This window comes from Mirounga leonina, unplaced genomic scaffold (assembly GCF_011800145.1).
Source record: "Mirounga leonina isolate KUSES-001 unplaced genomic scaffold, KU_Mleo_1.0 Mir_115, whole genome shotgun sequence".
NCBI classification, from domain to species: Eukaryota; Metazoa; Chordata; class Mammalia; order Carnivora; family Phocidae; genus Mirounga; species Mirounga leonina.
The window spans coordinates 98672528-98688001 of record NW_023270268.1 but is presented as its reverse complement, the minus strand read 5'-3'; the positions used below and the strand labels follow the sequence as shown (position 1 = coordinate 98688001).

At 41.8% G+C, this 15474-nt stretch overlaps 1 long non-coding RNA gene across 1 annotated transcript in view; it reads right to left on the bottom strand.

Moving 5' to 3' along the window:
• Window positions 1-12229, bottom strand: part of LOC118007120 — a 45147-nt gene extending 32918 nt beyond the window's left edge. The window contains exons 1-6 of the long non-coding RNA XR_004678270.1: window positions 11980-12229; window positions 7683-7798; window positions 7202-7386; window positions 6996-7055; window positions 4489-4548; window positions 242-363 (exon numbers count right to left, since the gene is read on the bottom strand). This is a non-coding gene — a long non-coding RNA (uncharacterized LOC118007120). The remainder of the gene's footprint in view (window positions 1-241; window positions 364-4488; window positions 4549-6995; window positions 7056-7201; window positions 7387-7682; window positions 7799-11979) is intronic.
• Window positions 12230-15474: the final 3245 nt, after the last annotated feature.

Below are 15474 nucleotides of genomic sequence, written 5' to 3'. Positions count from 1 at the left end.
TGGCTTGTTGGTGTCATTCAAGCGGTAAATGCATAAGGTCTTCCTTTCCTACCAACCTCCATTTCACTTTCGTTCGGATACACCCGAAAAATTCCATTAGCTGTCTGGCAGAAATCCCAAAGCAGCCACAATTCCTGAGCATTTACAAGATCAAGATAAAGAAATGCCACTGTGAGATGTGGTTGGCTAAATATCTTTGAACAGAGAATTTGCTTTTTATACTGACCCACCTCATACATACCTCAGTGTGATAACAAAGGCATTACAAATAGGGATCGCGTTGCCAAGTCCACTGAGTAGGTGCCATGTTCGGAGACAGCTGACCCCGCATGAACTGTACTCACAGGCTATCATTTTTGTGACCTAAAGCATTAGGATAAAGGGAAAAAGTTGGAGCTGAAATACACGGACTCATAACATTTCACCTTTATCCAGTGCCTCTGACAACCAGGAAATGAACTACTGTCTTTTTTTATCTACATTTTAAAAAAATTTAATCCTTATAATAAACTTATGCAATTTGCTCAATTCACACATATTGGATAGTAAGATGAGGTGAAATTTAAACTGGGGTCTGTCTGGCCAAAGCCCATGTTCTTTAGCACTCTGTTTTGGGAAAAATACCCAATGGTATCTATGTTATTTGTATTCCAAGTGTAAAAGAGAATGGAGTCCTTTCTAAATTATTAGCTTGGATCCTCAGAGTATATATTTATGACTCCCTCCCCCAGGTGTTCTTGATCCTATGCAGGCATAAAACCCAGTATCAGAGTAGTTTTCCTCTCCTCCAGGGAAGTAACACACACACACACACACACACACACAACACACACACACACTCCTCACCCTCAGTTCAGCATTTTGATCCCTTTCTGAAATTGCGAAAGAAAATCGTCCTCTTCTTCTGGTCAACAAACATTGTTTTGTTGATTTGTTTGATTTTAATGTAACATAGAGACAATTTTTTCATTTATTGTACCAGGACCTTTTATTTCCGCAGTCCAATCTCTCTCTCTGAGTAAGGGAAATACGTCAAAACTCCCCACATGGTTTTCTTTCATTTTCATCACAGCCCCGTAAGGGCGGTGTCATGTTCAGACACATCCTTTCACACAAGGAACCCGACACTCAATAAAGGCGAGTGCCCTTCTCAATGTCACTCAGCTCACAAATCCCATAGGTCTCGCGAATCCAAATTCTTTGCTCTTTTTTCCTAATACACAAGCAGTTTTCTGGATTCTTCGGGCTCACAGATGTGCGAATGGGACAATAAAAGCCATTTTCAGAAATTAAAAATGCCAACTGACTAGAAAGCCTGTTCTTGGGCTACAAAGACCAACTCAAATGTTGATTGCTTTGCTTTTGGCTGAGATTCTATCAGGTCAGTGTGGTAATGTTGTTACTCTAATTAGATTTTCACTGAGTAGTGGAAATGAAGATACTAATGGATACTTAATAAAATCTGCCCTAAAGGCAAAAGCCAATTCAAGCCATGTGCCCATAAGCAAAGTTAAGAGATCAAAGGAATTCTTGCAAGGCAAAAGGTCAGAAACCACTGGTTGCAGGCCTGTGGGATGGTATATACCATATGTAGGTAGGGGGTCTCTTGATATAGACAGTTCCTGTCTTGGTTAACTCTCTGACCAGATGGTGTCCTGTGGTCAAGCAAGAAAACCTAAGGAACTCTTCCTACAGATTGGGTATCTGTCATGAGTGGTGTCCCAATACTTCTAGAAGCCAGCTAAAGTTACAGCCGGCATTCTTGTGCCCTATGAATTTCATTTCAGTCCTAAGATGCTCTGAGGAGTCAGGGAGAAACTTCATCAGTTGTGCATCTGTGGGGACCAAAAGTTTTTATTCCTAATGCTTCACTGGGAACTTCTCCTGGCTGGCCAGCTAAGTCTCCATCCCATGTGACAGTCTTGTTATATGCGTCCTTGCTTTCGGGTTAATGTGTATTTTCATTGCACTTTTTGTCCCCATCTCCATGCCCTCAGAGGCTCTAAAGGTCTTGGTGCAGGAGGACCCATTCACTTTGAGCAGTGAGCGGAGAGAATGAAACTTCTGCCCTGCCCCACACCAACTCATTCCCCTCCTCTTGACAGTTCCTAGGTCAAGTTTCCCTTGGGAGCAGTTAGGGAACTGAAGGTCACAAAGAGCTGGCAATGCACCATGCCTTGGAGGGTTTCCCAGAAAGCAAAATGAAAATGAGATTGTTTTCACATAAGACTTCTGTATTTGGAGGACAGGATTCAAACCGTTTGAATCTGCAGTTTCACTGTGCACTTAGGTAACCCCCCGAAGTCTAGTTGTTTTTCTTTTCCTAAAGCCAAAACAATATCAAAAATACTTCCTGCAGAGAACTCTAACTAGGCAGAATTCTTTTTTGTCATCGCTGAGCTGATATTTTCAAGGATTCATATCTTAAGATAAGCCTTATATGATGTGTTTAGCTGGGGCTCTTGTGTCTTTCTGTGTAGTGATGGCTGGCCATGGGCCTGCCTTGTTGTAATCTCATTAGATGTCACAATGCACCCAGCTGAAAACTTGTGGTTAGTAAGTGAGCAGGTTGCAAAAAAAGAAAACCCAGAGGCCAAGCAAAGATGTTGCAGTGAAGGAGCAGATGGTAGGTTCTCTATGACCTGAAGAAAACCAGTACCTCCATCCTCAAAAGATATACCTTCAAGTTCAAATATATGTATTCCACAAAATTGAGCTTTATTTCCTGAGTAGAAATCCTGAATATAGGCAAGAACCAATGGCTAGGCCTCCCAATGTCTGACTGTGCTCTACCAAAATTCATTTCATCTGGTTTCTCTTTGCAAGATGGAAGAACCCTTGGCAAGAGTTATTATTATAGAATATAGTTGTGTTGGTAACTTAGAGTCCGACCAATAGAACATAAAACATAGCCCGACAGAGGCACCCTGGTCCTGACTCCACCATTATCTTGCTCTGTGGGTTGGTGCCAACTTTTAAACTTCTTGGTGGTGACTCAGTTTTGATTCTTTACTTTCTGCATCTTCACTGTGAATAACCACAAACATTCATTGATGGGGTCATCCTCAGCTCTGTTGTCGTCACTTACTCTTTCCGAGAAACATGTTAGACACAGTTTTTGAAAGAAGATTGAATAATCTTGAAGGTTTTTAATTTATCTAGTGAGCCAAACCACAGCCTCCTTAGAGTCCCTTGTTTGGGTCTGTGTCTGTGGATGTGTGCACACATACTTTTAATTATTTGTACAATACTCTGGGGGCGCCTGGGTGACTCAGTCGGTTAAGCATCCGATGCTTGATTCCAGCTCAGGTCATGATCTCAGGGTCCTGAGATTGAGCCCTGTGTTGGGTTCCATGCTGGGCGTGGAGCCTGCTTAAGGTTCTCTCTCTCCCTCTCCCTCTGACCCTCCCCCTGCTCCTGCCTTTGCGCAAGTGCTCGCGTGCGTGCTTTCTCACTCTAAAAAAAACCGCACAATATTTTGTACAGTACTCTGAAGATTATGAGTTCTCAATAAATATTCACTGATGATAATAAATTGGTAGTTGACTGTAAATTTAGTAGAGAAAGGATTAAAAAAAAAAAAAGACTTTTTCACTGCCAGGGATGACTAAAGAAAAGAAGGAAAAGTATTAACCTGTGGCGTGGTGGGCACGGTGCTCTGACGATTACTTGCTCTCCAGCGGTCCAGTAACAGATGGCCCAACAGAGCGGACACTGGTTTGGTCCGATTGTGCTGTTGCTGCATGCTGCCTATGCAACACGGAGCAAATCCCTTCAGCTCTCTCGGGCTCAATTGCTTTTTTAAACAATGGAGGCGGGGAGATGGGTGTGTATGATTTTGTTATGGTCTCCTCCAGTTTTAATATTCCGTCTTTTATGAAAAACTAGAGAAGATCAACAGTTCTTTTAAAAAGAAAATACACAAATGGATGTTATCTCTCTTGAGCCACTTTCGCTATCTCTTAGGTAAATGAGCTGTGGGAATAAGAAACTGCTAAAAAGATCTCAAGAATGAAAGTCCAAGGCTGTTATAAGATTGGAGAAGGTGGGCATCCATCTTTTCTGGAGAAGGAGCCCACGCAGCTGGAAAATGGAGGCAACCGCCTCTGAGTTCCCTCCCGCACCAACCCTGACAGTGTATCAGCTCAGCTTTGCCACCCCTGTGTATCACGGATGGGAGCTCCAGCGAGCCGCCAGTCCGGACTATTATCCTCCCTCTATAAATAAACAAAAGCCCTTAAAGGTGACGTGACTTGCCCAAGGTTACAGGAACATGGCAGTGTGTCCAGTGGAACTGTATGTGTTGGCGACATCATAAGCAAAAGGCGGAAGAGTGAGGGACAGATCTGCACCTCCTCTTAAGTTCACAAAACAGTGGTCAAGGGCTCTGGAAGAGCTGCAAGTTTGCTTTGGATCCTGAGACCATTTGTGTCCTCCTGCCCCTCCCTGAGCTGCTGCCTCCCAGCTGCCCTGCCCAGGGTTACTCACCTAGGGGGTTGCTCACCGGGTGCTGGTGCTCATGTCCCTTCTTGTAAGCTTCATGAAAGGCTATTTGTAATGAAGAAGGCACAACAAGGAAGAAGAACAATGCATCAAAGATCTTCCCTGAGGGCTTGAACTCAAAAGGCAGTTTTCCTGGGAGAGACTCTGGTTTCCCTTTTATATTCTGCAGAAATGAATGGCCATCAGGATGACTGACAGAATTATGACGTTCCAGTCCAACGTGGATAATTTTTATTTTTCACCCCTGGGGTTATTTCACTCCTCTCTGCTCTACTTCTCCCACAGAAAGGAAAGTATAATGCTTGCTCACTGTGACAATGGGAAAGCAGCCCAGAGCAGTACCGTTCAAAGGAAACTGCTAATCTCACCAAGCACCAAGGCAGGACTGGAAGTGCTAGTAAGAAAGTGTGTAGTATCACAGCCCACGCGGGTCTACTTATCACTTCAGACCCATGCCCAGGGAGCTCTAAGTCCCTGCAGAACCATATTCACAAGTCATGGCTAGGAACTTCTGGCCCCACAAGAAAAGCACTGAAAGAAATGAGGCAACAATGGTCTCATGTCTTGGCAGCATTCAGAGGTTGCATCACTTTGCTATCCATTCTTTTTTTGTCCCTTTTTAAAGATGAGAGAGGAAAAGACAATATTAGTTACTATCACCCAGGGATCTCTGGTAATTTTTGGAGTGATGGGGAACGTCATGAATTCAGTAAGAATAGACTGGTTTCCTGGCAGGTTCTTCAAGTGACTTTTCACACTTCTCCGTTTGTATGTTACTGAGTTTTCATACTTCTCCGTTTTGACTCTATTTCCAATATCTAACTGGCTTCTTCTCAGGTAGTCTCTTGGGGAAAGGGATGGGTAACACAGATGCATAGTTGATACTGTCCACAATCATATTAGCTAGGCTCACTTTTCAGAAGCCACAAAGCAACCAACCACCCACCAAAATTCACCCTTGGGTTACCCACCAAATACATTCCGTTAAGACAGGTTAGGAAGAAAATAAGCTTATGATTCAACAGTATACCAACCCTTAATGAGGCCAGGGAACCAAAATGGCCCGCGATTCCAAGAAACATTATCAATGTCAAATGTAGCTCAAAAACAGACCTCAGTGTACTCCCATGGGACAGTCTCATCATTCTCTAATGCTGATAACCAAGTGACCAAGCACCAGTAAGTACTGTCGCAGCTCCTTCTATAGAGTCCGGGAGCACACCATCCCTTCTTGAACTGAACTGAGTTCCCAGTACTGGGCTGGATTCTCCAGCCTTGTCAGTCTTCTAGTAGGAGAAAAAGTGTTTCAGGAGCAATAGAAAGCCCTGTTTTCCTACTTTCCAAAAGCCATCTGGCCATTCACACATCTACCCTTAGTCCTCACTCAGCACACAGTGAAGGGAGTCAGAGTCCATAAGTGTTCTTCTATCTGTGCCCATCACTCTGCCAGACAGTGAAGGTAAGGAGGGGCTTATCCAGTAGAGACTTTCCAGAAAATTAAGAGACTGTTCCTAATAATCCCATGTTTTTACTGCCCACTAGTCTGAAAGGCAAAGAGGCAGCATTTTCAACAGAGGAAATTTTCATGCTATAAATCTTCAGGCATTTGGGGGCACCAAGTGTTTTGATGTAATTGCAGTAAACCTAAAATAATTTACAAGGTGTGTGTGTGTGTGCAATGCATGGAAAGAATTTTGATATGAGAAAGACATTAGATCAGTTTTGCAGAAAGAAAAATCTTTAAACTATTCCTGGATGTAGGTTACAAAAAATCTAGGTACTTGTTTAATTTCTGGAATTAATTAGCAAACGTTTGTCCAAAACATGGGCTTAAAGGACTTCTATTGATAGCATAGCCCTTCTCTAAAATTGCTGCAATGCATTTTGATCATTTTTAGAAAAGGCGCACTACAAGAAGCTTTGGCATGTAAAACATTCTTCTGAGATGTCTACACGAATCTCAGGGTCAGTTAATTATATTGAACTTCATATGTCTTCAAGTAACTTGTGGCATGCCAAATTCATATCTCATAACTATCTTATTTTACATGATTTGTTAAGTAAGATTAACCAATGAAATTTGAGTAAACTGATCAACGGATACAATGGCTGAAGCATTATTTGGTTACACTGTGTGCTTAGCCCAGTCTCCAGACATATTTTTTTCTCCTATTCTGCAGACAGACTCTCTGACCATGTCTAGTTATGCTCAGTCTTTGGCTGTTCCCCTAAAGGGATTATCTGAGGGTCACGATTTTTCCTCTTTGAATGACTGTCTGACATAATTCCCACTGGGATACTGCTATTTTTCATATCAACTTATATCAGAAGTTATTAATTCCCAATTGCCCCAAGCCAAGGTCATAACAGCAGGTTGGAATCAAATATTTTCTATTGTTCTAACACAGATACAATAAAAAGACATTTATAGAGTGCCTAATATATGCTTGACACTCTGCTAAGTGCTCTAGATACAGAAACGAGTAGCTCACAGTTTTGCCCAGAGGAAGACCAATATCTTGTAGAGCAGATGAGCAGATGAGCCAACTATCCTAAGAAAGAGAAAATATAAGAGTTAAGATAGTTGTGGTGGCCATGACTAAGGAAGATTTGATTCCCTGGAGAAGGAAGGTAGGGGGAGGGTTCAGAGAGATCCCTCTAATTGAAAAGGCAGGAACAGGGAGAATTAAAACCTCACCCTGAAATAGAGCCAGTGCCTCATTCACATTCCTTGAACTTGGAGCTTTAATTTAGAATCGTTCTCTGCAGCCCAGACCTCACATGCTCTCCCAAACCCCGGGGACCTTTGCCTGGTGAACTGTCTTGTTATAAATCTGATCTCTAGTCAGTTATGACTTGAATTTCATCTATCCTGGGAGCAACCTGAAACAGAGACAAAGAACAAAACACTGGAGAAATAGCAGAGAAGTCTTCTGATGTTAGCAGCTGGTACCAGTTTGGAAGCTCAGAGTTAAAGGATAGGGATGACCTACCCACACCCATCCCAACAGACCTCCATTACCATCCGAACTCCAAGTCCGACTTTAGCATCACTCAGCTGAAGCAGGAGGTAAGCTGGAAGGGTAAGCTTAGTAGCTGGAAATCCTTCTGAGTTTTAAGTTGGCTTAGGTAAATCTTTAGTGTGTAAGTGAAAATTTTCACCATCTTAAACAGCGCACCTACTTCCTGAAGCTGGGCCAGCGTGTTGTGGAGTTGTCTGATTCTTTTAGAAACTCAGATGGGAAGTCACACTCCTAATGGATCAACTCACATGTTGGTTTCATTCTTTCATCCACTGAAAGAAAGAATATATGTAAGAGTTAATTAGGATAGATTTGACTACCCAAATACTTAAAACTCCTTTTACAAATACCATACGGAAAGGTAAAAATAGAAATGGTGAACAGGAAAGTATATTTGCAACATAAATAACAGGAAAAAGTTTGCTATCCCTGAAGAGAACTTGCAAATCCATCCCAGCTAGAGGCAATATCCCAGTAGAAAGCTGAGCAGAAAATGAATTGACAGTTCTCAAAAGAAGAAAGCTAAATGACCTATAATCATTTGAAGAGCTGTCTAGCCACACTAAAAATGAAATAAAGCAAATCTAAATGGGGAGATAACATTTCCTTTTTATGAGATTGGCAAAATTTGGGTAACACCAGCCATCGGTGAGCAGGTGGCAAACAGGTGCTTTCATACACGGAGATGATAACAAATGCGAAATGCTGCAACCTCCTTTCTTAAGGGCAGCTTGTCAAACCACATAAAAATGTCTCACGGTGGGTAATTTCTGACTTAGCAAATTCACTGCTAGGACTTGCTGTTAGACAATAATAGAAGAGTGCATTAAAAATTTCCCATAGTACACATGTATCTACGTGAGGCTTGTTTATACCTGCAAATTTTGCCAAGGGCGGGTGGAAGCCACACAGAGACATGCGCATGCACGAGGATACTGGGCCGCAATCTCCTCGGATGAGCTCCATCTAGCAGCCCGGGTTCAGAGCTTGAACTCTGTCACCAATAGATCCGTGATTACATGTATGTCTACCAGTTACGAGCTGTGTGACCTGGGTGAGTCATTTGACCTCTGTAAGCCTCAGTTATCTCATCTTTAGAAGCGAGGACAATACTACCACCTGTGTTTTAGGATTGAGCCGAACTGGGTGAGAGTATGAAAGTGACGCGCTTGGCACACCGCTTGCAGAATAACCACTGCCACCGAGCCTCTTGATCCAATGCGGTCAGCTTCTGCGCAAAATGACAAACTAGACAGACCCAAGGTTTTACCTCTTCATCTTCCCAAGACCTTATTAAAAGAAAAGCATGTTTGGGGGCCCCTGGGTGGCTCAGTCAGTTTAGCATCTGCCTTCGGCTCAGGTCATGATCCCGGGGTCCTGGGATTGAGTCCCGCGTGGGGCTCCCTGCTCAGTGGGGAGCCTGCTTCACTCTCTTCCTCCCTCACCCCCTGCTTTCCCTCTATCTCAAATAAATAAATAAAATCTTAAAAAAATAAAAACATGTTTTAGGGGCACCTGGGTGGCTCAGTCGTTAAGTGTCTGCCTTCGGCTGGGGTCATGATCCCAGGGTCCTGGGATCGAGCCCCGCATCAGGCTCCCTGCTCAGCGGGAAGCCTGCTTCTCCCTCTCCCACTCCCCCTACTTGTGTTCCCTCTGTCGCTGTGTCTCTCTCTGTCAAATAAATAAAATCTTAAAAAAAAAAAGCATGTTTTAAAAAAGAATAAACTCAGAGAAGAAGATGTTACCAAAAAAAAGAACAATCTAAATACATTTTCCTGGGGCACCTGGGTGGCTCAGTTGGTTAAGCGGCTGCCTTCGGCTCAGGTCATGATCCCAGGGTCCTGGGATCGAGTCCCGCATCAGGCTCCCTGCTCAGCAGAGAGCCTGCTTCTCTCTCTCTCTCTCTCTGCCTTCCTCTCTACCTACTTGTGCTCTCTATCTCTCTGTCAAATAAATAAATAAATAAAAATAAATTATTAAATACATTTTCCTTAGTGATTAAAATTATTACTGTTATAAAAAAATGGATAGTCTGGAAAACCATGTTGAAGAAGTTTTTTTCAAAATTTAGAGCAAAATGACATTGGTGGAAATGTAAGGTAAACTGTAATTAAATAGTAATAACGAAAATTAGATAGCCAACATATACTAAAAGCACTTGAATATGTGCCAGGCACTGATTTATACCCTCCATGCATTATTTCAATCAGTCCTCCCAGAAAATCTGTGAGGTAGCTAGTAATATCATTCCCTCTCTTTACAATGGGAGAGATGAAGAAGGCCTTAAGCAATTAGGAACTTTCCCCCAGGTCACAGCTAATATGTGCTGCATTTAGAATTTGCACAGAGCCAGGGTCACTGTGCTGGATTGTCTCTGTCACCTTGGCATGTCTGCTGCCCCTGCTAAGGACCTCTCTGCACCACAAAGAAGCAGGACCTGCATCTCCCAGACTGTCCCCCCCCCCCCACGTTTCAGGTTAGAGCCTGCAGGGGGTATCTGTAATTTGGAAGGTGGAACAATAGAGGCGTTGTTCCCCAGAGCAGTGGTCATCAGACACACAGGCGGAAGATGCCTACGAGGTCTGAAGCAGCTGCAAGGTGAACATCACTGCTGGGATTGCACACTGAGCTAGTCAGTAACAGTTCAAGAAACTTGCCCTCCTCCGGCCTTTCCAATGTTTTTTCCTTGTATTAAAACATTTCCTACTGAAAACACACAGAAAGGCTTTTGTTTTCCTGATCAAACTCTGACTGATTCAGGCACGAAACACTGAGACCCAATCCAGGAAGTCCCACATCTAACTAATAGGTGTCCCAGAAACAGCACAGAAAATTGAAGGGGGAAAAAATATCCAAAAGTAGAATCTTAGTGCTCAGAAGTCACAATGCTTAGGTTAAAAGAGCTCATGTATAGCAAAATGAATTTAAAAACAAACAAAAAAACCCCAGTGAAACAAAGAAACAAACAAACAAAAACCCAAAACAACTAAGCAACCTGTTATATTTTAGAATGCTAAAGATAAAAGGAATAAAAGAACTTTCAGAGAGGAAAAAAAGGAACAAACAAGACTGTGAATTAGACCAGCTTCTGACCTCTCACAACATCGCCAATGGGTGCTCGAAGGTGTTGGGGAAATGCCTTCAAAGATCTGAGAGGACATGATTTCAACCCAAAATTCTGCACCTAGCCAAACTATAAATGCAAGGTTAGAGTAAAATATAGACATTTTTGGTAGGTAAGGTAAGGATTGCAAAATTTTAACTTCCATGCACAACTTTTTAAACAAGGATGGAATCCTAGTTCACTTAATAAACTTTCTGTAGCATGCAAGATGATGTATAATCCACTTTAATTCTATGGGTTTATTGCCATGAGTATTAAAAAATATATAGCATAACAAGCTTTCACATTCACGTATATTATTTAGAACAAAAGTTTTGGAGGTACTTAGAAAAAAAAGAAATAGGGGCGCCTGGGTGGCTCAGCTGGTTAAGCGGCTGCCTTCGGCTCAGGTCATGATCTCAGGGTCCTGGGATTGAGCCCCACGTCGGGCTTCCTGCTCCGCGGAGAGCCTGCTTCTCCCTCTCCTTCTGCCTGCCGCTCTGTTTATCTGTACTCTCTGTCTCTCTGTCAAATAAATAAAATCTTAAAAAAAAAAAAAAAAGAAATAGTATTTGAATATGGCAAGACTGTAAAGAGAGGACATGAATGAAGTTTGGGAAACACTTGGCTAAAGTAAATGACAATATATTATCTCTTCCAAATATATTTCCATTTTAAAAGAAGAGACTTAAGAGACACTGCAGAGGCCAAAGCAGGAGCTCATCGGCCATAGCAAGGGCAGGACAGAGGAGCCCTGGGACTGTGGTTTGTGACCCGCCCCCAAAGATAGCCCCATTTCCTTTGCTTAGACTCCATATTCCTCGCCCTCCCCATGGAAGCCTCTGGCTATTTTGGCTTTCCCAGAAAGGGTTTCCGGCAGGGAAGAGAGTGTGAGGACCCAGGTGAACTGAGGGCTCTGAATTGCCTACAAGTTCCATTTCTCATGATAAAGTAGTGCATGAGCAACCTGGCTCATACCAACACCTTTATTTTTCCTTCCTCCTGTTTCTATTATTTTTTTGTCTTGTTGGTTTGTGCTTTTCTGTGTAATTTCAAATCTTATTTGGAGTGAGGAAGAGTTTATCTAAATAACATTAATGACATAAGCTCACTAACCTGTGGGCACACTGGAATTTCTGGTCCTAAATTGCTGGAATTAACCTCGTAGTCAGGGTGCTTGGTTCCACAGACAGACGCTAACTCTGCTTTAAGCAGGAAAGGAATTTATTGGAAGGCTGTCACATCGTTGACAGAATGGGTAGGAAGGCTGGAGAGCAACACAGGAGAAGACGTGGACGATAAGAGAGCCAAGATGGCATCACAGAACAGTCCAGAGGCTGTCACACCCACCTGCTATGGTTCCACTGGCCACAGCTGGACGCCCCCCTCCCTCAGGGGCACTGGCCATCATCTGGGAAGGCCTCCCGCACATCTGCATTCCTCAGCCAAGCTCAAAGTCTCTGGCAGATGCAGCTGGTGGCCTGAACTGCCAGGGAACTGGGTGAGGAAACAGCAGGCCCTCCGGGCTTGGGTCTCCTTATCAGGATTCCCTGCAATAGGAAGACAGGGTAGGCAAGAATGACAAAAGCCCACTTTGCTTGGTGACTTTGTGAGGCCCTAGCTGAGCAGCCATGTGTCTCTTTATGCTCACCTCACTTCCCTGGTTACATTGAGCAGTTGGCAAAACAGAATGTTGGTGTTAGAGTAATTACATTAACATAATATCTATTTCCTTTTCTTTCAAAGTCAGGATTCAAACATGAGTTTCTCATTTAAAATTTTGGAGTCTTTTTATTTGTACTTCTAAATAAACTTGGACAAGGCTGAGGAGTATTTCCTGTCAAATTCTATTGAGACATAAGTTTCACATTACCTGTGAGTCTTTTTCATTTACAAGAAAAATCCCTTTTGAGGATAAGTTCAAAGAGACTGAATTTTCTAATGTAATTAACCACCGACAATGTAAGATCCTTATTTCATGAATTCTTGAGAGAGATTTTAAACTGTGATAGTGCAAAACCACTGAACTGCTTAACTTGAGAACTAAGTAGATGTCTCTAGTAAATTCTGGTAAAAAAAAAAAATCGGTGGGGAAACAAAGACATCTCTTTTAGTGGTGTATGAAAAATGATGTAGGTACATATATAAAGTAATTAATATCAACTATGGGCTGATACTCTGCACCCAATTATATTCACAAGCAAGATTTTTGTTTTACTGGATCTGACTCTACACTGAGTGATTACAGACACATTCCCCATGTTTGTTTTAATCTCCTTTACATTTTATGTCCTGGAGGGTGGTGGTGGTCAATTTAATTTGTCAACCTATGTTAATTTTACAAGAATCCAGATCAAACTGCTGTGTAAACAAGGAGTGCCTTGCAGAGTTTTTTGGTGATTAGGCTGGAGAAGTCACAGCCGAACTCAAAAATATGCTGCCAGGGGTGATTTTTCATTTTTCTTCCTATAATTTTAATGGCTCCAATGAAAGAGCTGTTTTCCTTTAACAATAGTATCCTTGTTAAAAGTCCTTTAAAGAGCTCTTCCACTACACTGAAACAGTCTAATTAAACCACTCATATAACAAAGATACCAGCAGTTGCTAAATCCAAAGATTATAATTCCATCTCACGGCAGAAATTTTTAAAGGTGATTTTTTTTCAGCATTTAGCTCGATTCCCAGTTTAGGGGACTCCTGTCCATTCAGCATTTCTTTGCAGAGATACATCATTCATCTGTGAGACTTACTACAATGGGATATTATTTTCCTCAACAGAGGCTGTTATTGAGACTGTGGATTATCAAGGCAGCTGTCCGATTAAGTTTTTATAAAGGATTAGGGGGTTATATGAGCACCCAACAGCTGCACCAGTGAGGATAAAACTGGGGTTCCTAAATCGTATGCTTCTTGGTATATGCAATGAAGTGGTATATTCTTTACCCATGCAGCAAAATACTCATATTTAAAGGGAAAATCAAAATAGGAACAAAACCTCATTCATCTGAGAGCAAAACACTGTGTGAACAAAAATGAAGAATAAACAGAAATATATAAAACTTTGCCCTCCTCTGGAGGAGTCTCCCATGGTCTCAGGTGGCATGATGAAAAATTTCAAAACGCTAAATAAAATTAAAGATTTAAGGAAAAGTTTGAGGCATTGAAGAAATTCTGTGAGTTAGTGCGTGAGTCACTACTGAAGAATATGGATATCTGCTATGGAATCTCAGAGGCAAGAGCACTTTGGGGCCAGAGGTTAAAGAAGATAGTTGATGTCATTTATCAATGAAGACCTCTGAGAAAAGTCATCAGGATTGTCTGAAGTGCACTGTGTTAAAGTTGAAAGTGACCCAGGAGAACATCTCCTCCTCCAGTGGTCCCTAAACTTATCTGTTGACAAGAATCAGATGAGAAACCTGCTAGAAATAAAAGAAATAAACTAAAATAAAATAAAAATTTAAAAATAAACAAATTTTAAAATAAAATAAATAAATAAATAAATAAACTATATGGTGCCTTCCTCAGCCCTATTGAACATATATGCCAAGGATTGTGTGAACCTTCTTTTATTAAATTTTAAAGAATGTTTAACTGACTCAGAAGGCCCAAGAAACTGTATTTTTACCCCAGGTGACTATTTTCAACCAGAAATTTGAGAAAAACTCTTCTAAGTTAACTTTGTGAACTCAGAAAACAAAACATTACACAAGTACTAAATGTGAAAAACAAAAACAAAACAAACCAGATGGGGACAAAGATGCGTGTGTGTGTGTGTGTGTGTGTGTGTGTGTGTGATCACCTTCAGGAGGAGCAGGGAGAGAAAAAGTGTGCAAGGTCCAGGGCCAAAGAGCTATGGCCCAGTGTCTTTCTTGTAATTGACTCTCAAGAAATACCTGGTACTGGCTGAATTAAAAATGAAGCAAAGAGGGGCATCTGGGTGGCTCAGTAGGTTGAGCGTCTGATTCTTGATTTCTGATCAGGTTATGATCTCAGGGCTGTGAGATGGAGCCTTGTGTCGGCTCTGCGCTGAGTGTCAAGCCTGCTTGAGTTTCTCTCTCTCCCCTCTCCCTCTCCCTCTGCCTCTCTCTCTCCCTTGCCCTCTGCCCTCTCTCTGCCCCCCTCATTCTCCCTTTCTCTAAAAAAAATAAATAAAGAAAAATAAAATAAAGAAAATGAAGCAAAAACAAAACAGGTTGTAACCCTCAATGATGACCTATTTATTACCACCTTACATTCAATTCATTTATAAAGTCTCTCTTGGAGACACAGGCATGCACCTTAAAGAGTCTCTTGTGGATTGTGTAGCAAGACTGAGTGAAAACACTCAGTACCTGGGAAAAATGTAAACACCAGGGGAGATTTGAAGTAGAGAGTCGAAATTTAAGAAAAGGAGACTCTGGGCTGTGTCACAGAGAACATATCCCGGTGCTTATATTAGATTGTGGTAGATTTTGCTAAAGCATGTGGTAGAATGAATAGTTCACAAAATAATTTTAAACTGGCTTCGAAGACCTTGAAGAAAATTACTTAAAAGTAGCCCAAGCCCTCAGCAAACCACAGAAACATAAACTGCCATCTGGGGGATAATCTCACTGTGACAGGATGGAGCAGATGACCTAATGCTTTCTCCACCAGCTCCCACCACGCATGCTCAGCTTCTCTGCCTTCCTCTGCCAGGGGCACTTTCTAAACTTCAGTGTGTGTATGTGTGTACATCTTTTTGCAAAAGAAATGCCTGTATCGTATCCTAGTACATTCTAAAATTCTCTTTTCGTACAGACTCCCGCTTTTTTAAAAGATTTTATTTTATTTTATTTTATTTTATTTTATTTTATTTTATTTTAT